Raw genomic sequence first — 5,093 nt, forward strand, 5'->3', positions numbered from 1 at the left:
AAATAAATTATTATACTAATTTTGTTCATTTTTACCGACATAAAAAGTGAACTAATTTTTAAAGCATCAACTTGTTTCGCGAGTTCATTGTACCATTTTCTACTACAAAAAAAATATTAGAAATCCAAAATAATTATTTTTTGTGCAAAAAAAAATAACTTTTTGAAACGCGTCCTCTGTAACCAAAATCTAAGAGTTAATAACTTTTACTTCTGCAAGTCTCTGCAGGTCTCCTATAAAGAAATTAAAAAATCATAATTTAATGTTTATAATGCATCTTTATTTGTGAGTTCCTTTTGATTTCTTTTTCTATAAAATCAAATTATATGTTTATTATCAAAAAATTAATTGTCTTTGTTAATTATATTTATTTAGAAGTAAATTTAATAGTAATTTAACTCTAAAAGAATAATTTCGTTTGCATATTATTAGTTAAAATATCTTATTCAATGATATATTGATTATTTCATCAAATGAACTTTTTCAAACTTTATTATTAATTATAACTTCATATTTATTTTAAGGAAAAGTATTGTTACATCTAAAATTTTATACACAATCATAAAAAGATATTATTAAACAAAAATCATACAATTATATTAATGAAACCAACAATTATAAGCTATTATTTATTATAAAAATTCTTAATACTTGAATTATTAAAAAAATTACTCTAATATTAGAGTAATTTTTAATAAAATCTAAAAGCGAGACATATTTTTACTCCTTTCACTTCAACAAATATAAAAACATACATTTTAATAAAAATATTTATTCATTTATAGAAATAATGAAATTATAGATCGCCGAAATTGAGATTGGTACTACTGTGCGACGCGTTAAACTCTCACTATTTCTTTGAACACGAAAGAGAGGAAAATATAATTTTAAGCCTCACTTAACGTCAAAGTAATATTGGTGCAATCAGATTTTAGTGAATATTAAATCTATAATTACGCAAACTAAGTATTACGATATATATATATATATATATATATATATGTCGTTTATCGTAATACTTAGTTCGCGTAATTATAGATTTAATATTCACTAAGATCTGATTGCACCAATATTACTTTGTTGTAATATATATATATATATATATATATAATATAAATTTCAATTACCATTTGATCACGCGATGCCACTCGGTCGTTTCAGTCGGTTCGTCTCGTGCTCATTACGATCTGAAAATGAAAAGCCACAGATATAATTAAGATGGCGAAGAAGTTTCATTTTTGCGTTGTTAACTTCACGCTTTAGAAGCGACGCGAACGACGCGGCATAGTGTCACTACGCTTCTCACTCTTGGCGTCGCGTTTATGAATTTTTCATATTATAGATATATCTGACGCTCGAGATACGAAAGTAATAATCATCATACAAAATAAGCATATACATATTATATTTATTATAATAGTCCGCTCGTCTTGTATTATGACTGTTATTTCCATGTTGTAAATTATGATATAAAAATCTTATTTTCAGTTATTCACGACGCTACTTTTACGGCCAAATTTTACGAAATATGCATTTACGCGCGCGCGAATGGATCATTAATATACCAACACCGAATCTATAGTTATACAGCAGTTGAATATCGAGAAATAGTACAAGTACAATTAAGTACTGCAAGTTTTATATATTATAGATTTAATTACCATATTTGATCGCGTTGCCACTTGTTTAAGAGCCGGTCCGTTCCGCCATCATTCCTTTATCCACCGTATTCCGCGAATAAAACGTAAATGCGGTCGAAATAGGTAAGTGGCGTCGTTTCCATACACATTTAACTTCACGCGGAAAAAGCGACGCGGTGACTCGCGCAGCGACACGTCTGTACATGCGTTTTGATTTTCAACCGAATCGTATTGAAAAAAATGTTTTCAGCCGAATAATCAATGTATTATATACTAGTACTAGAACCTACATTACGCAATGTTTAAAACGTTATAAAAAATAAATGCATGAAATTCAATTAAATTTCGTATCAAACCGTAGTCGAAAAGTTTTGCGCGTGTGTTTAAATAAGCGATAGGTTCTTAAAATATTTCTCGCGTCACGTATAAATGTATTAACACATAATTTTATATTTATTTATTAATTAGTTACCTCGTTGATCAAGTCCAGTAGTCCTATGATCCTATATATGAGCCGCTTCTCGTCGTTGTATCTTCTCAAAGAGATTCTCTGCATCAGAATCAGGATTCAGGATATGCTTCTACGCAGGAAATCGGGATCAGGATGATCAGGATGCTTCTTCAGAGAATTCAATTCCTTTTAGGATGAAAGGTAAAACGTAATCGATTCGATCGCCAGAGTTGCGAACTATTCCAACGTTATACGACAGGTAAACACCCGTCCTCTGGCCGAACCGAAGCGCAAAAGCGTGAAATTGCGAATTACGCGCGGTATTTATATGCTCCGATCGGTCTCGAACCCCACCACTCGCAGTCAACCAATGAGCGCGATGCGGCTCGATGCTCTGCACCGCCATGCACCGCTAGCTTTCTATTGAAGTATATAAAACGCGACGCGCAAAATGTTCAGTAATTTTCAGATTTTGATGCTGTGTAGTGTGTGGTTCTCGAGGACAGAGAAGTTGGCATATATTTAAAACGCAATTTTACGATGATAGTGCGTATTTAAAACATAATTCACGTTACTGTAAAGTTCCAAACATTGAAACATATTCTGAATATAGGCTAGAAACTATATTCATATTTATGAAAATTAAATACCAATTTAAACAATTAAATGAATTCATATCGGCTTTTTTCCTGTTACCGTCGAAATCGTCCGTACATCTGTTTTCGGTTTGAAAATTACGTCTCTTGCATTTTTGACGTATTTTCTGTTATATGATTTCCCCCTGTCTTGATAGGATTAGAAAATAAATGTAGCTAAGTAGTTTTCTCAAAACCATAAATGAATGTACTGACAAATGTATAAGCGATTTTGACGATAATAGGAAAATAGCCGGCATTGCCTCTCAGATTTTTCTGCTAATGTCAAGAAAGCTAAAATAATTCTTATGTCAACTTGCATCGTCAAATAGAATGCACTTGTTACAAAGCCTATCATTGTGACAAAATTGCTACTTACATATATCATTAAAAAATCTACCAAATATTTTATATTTGAACTAAAAAATGGGAAAAATTATTACATCATCCAATTCGTTTTATTAACTATTGACCATTTGATAACATCTTATATTTATGATTGAAGAATTCGGTATATAAAATTGCTTGACATTGGCAATGAATATTTTACATAGCTCCAATTTATGATTTAGATTCTTGTCGATATTATCAGTCCAACTGATTTAATAACTAGTGTTTAAGATATTTTTTATAATTCTTTTCTGCGTTTATTTATTTAAAAAATTGTGTGTTAACACCGCCAAAGAAAACTCTGTGAGTTGAGAAACGCAAACAGTCCTTTTTATCAAGCAACATAATAAATAAATTTCCAACATCTTTATTATATTAATTGCCTTTATTCTTATTTTATTGTTGTTACAAGCTAGATTAGTTTTACTTGTTTCTTATACGATTGCAAGTGTAATCAATTGCAAGATAAAATTATTAGAGCAAGTTAAATTACAAGAATTTTTATGAAATAGATGTCATAGATGTTAACGAAGATGACCCAGAACTAAGGTTAAGCTTATCCAGTTTTTCATCAGCTTTATTGTTTTTCAGATCCTATTGCGTATACAGGAAATTGTTCCATTCATCAATTCTTGGATGAGCTAGATGCTGTAATGAACAAAAAATTAAGTACAATATAGTATCAATTATTTAGTACGCAATTGTGCCAAATAAACAGTTAAGAAAAATTTTTAAGTATCATCATACGTACCTCGGCGACGTCATAGACCCATATTTTACCAGTATCATTTCCGATAAGTAACATGCCCGCTTGGCGTCCATGATACTTTATTCAGAGCAGGACATCCGTCAACGCTGGCGGTAGGTACCTCCGTATCTTGATTCAGATTTCACAAATCTAATCTGCCCAAATCGTCAACAGCGCCGGATGTTTTGGAGATCAAGCAACGTCATAAACATAGTCGTCATTATGTTCAAAAGAGTAAAGCGGTTTGTTCTCTTTCAGGCTCCCAAGTTTGATAGTCCAGTCGAGGGAAGATGTCAGGAATAGATGGGAGAAGTCTATATCGCCTTGCACTGCATGTGCGTTAATACTAGTGACAGGTCTCGGATGACCTCATATATTTCTGTCAATCCAGCGCGGCTACCATGTCAACAGGCTATTCAACAAAATGTTAAAATATTAATAATTTTTACAAATTATATTTTTCAATATTTTCACATACATGGACAACTGCACTTACATAAGTAAACAGTTCCGTCCTCACTTCCCATGACGAAATTATTAACAGTGCGAAAAGGCCAAACATATAGCGGCGATTGCTTTGGATTGCTTCGTGTGCAATTCCAATATGCCTCTTGCAGTTGTGACAGCATGTCCATGAGCATAATTTGCCGTCTGTCGAAATGCTAATCAAATTGTGTGCGATTTGTATTCCAACAACGTTCCAGCAGTATACTGGATGCTGCAAAATAAATGATTTCTTCGTTCTCGCATTCTAAACTTAGAAGCTAAAATCTTAATTAGTTAATTAAGCTATGTTAAAAAATGATAAGTCACTTACAGTATGTGCTGTAGCAGATAAAGGGGTACGTTGTATGGGAGTCTTTTTTTGTACTCGGTTGTCCAATAACACGATTTGATCAAAGTAAGCCATGCCTGCTATATTCAGGATCAAGTTTGGATGGAATCTTGCGAACGTAGTTGATATAACGGATGACTGACAGTGAAAGATAAACTCTGGAGTTATGTTTTTTAATTTCGTGTTCCAGATCAGATATACACCGTTAGGAACGTCGTCATTATTGCTGTACGAAGCCGCTAAAAGCTCGGGGAACTGCGGTGACCAATTTATGGAGGTTACACAACGATTACAAGACCATCGCTCACAAATGAACAAGCGATTCAGCCATAGTCGTTGATGACTCTTCTCATTCCTGCAAATTCAAAATAATCATGTATATATAACAAAACGT

General features: G+C 32.5%; 1 pseudogene; it reads right to left on the minus strand.

The window, feature by feature from the left end:
- Positions 1-3,708: 3,708 nt before the first annotated feature.
- The window catches only part of LOC108777010 (cytoplasmic dynein 1 intermediate chain-like), a 2,324-nt pseudogene continuing 939 nt past the window's right edge, over positions 3,709-5,093 (minus strand).

This window comes from Cyphomyrmex costatus, unplaced genomic scaffold (assembly GCF_001594065.2).
Source record: "Cyphomyrmex costatus isolate MS0001 unplaced genomic scaffold, Ccosl1.0 scaffold4, whole genome shotgun sequence".
NCBI classification, from domain to species: Eukaryota; Metazoa; Arthropoda; class Insecta; order Hymenoptera; family Formicidae; genus Cyphomyrmex; species Cyphomyrmex costatus.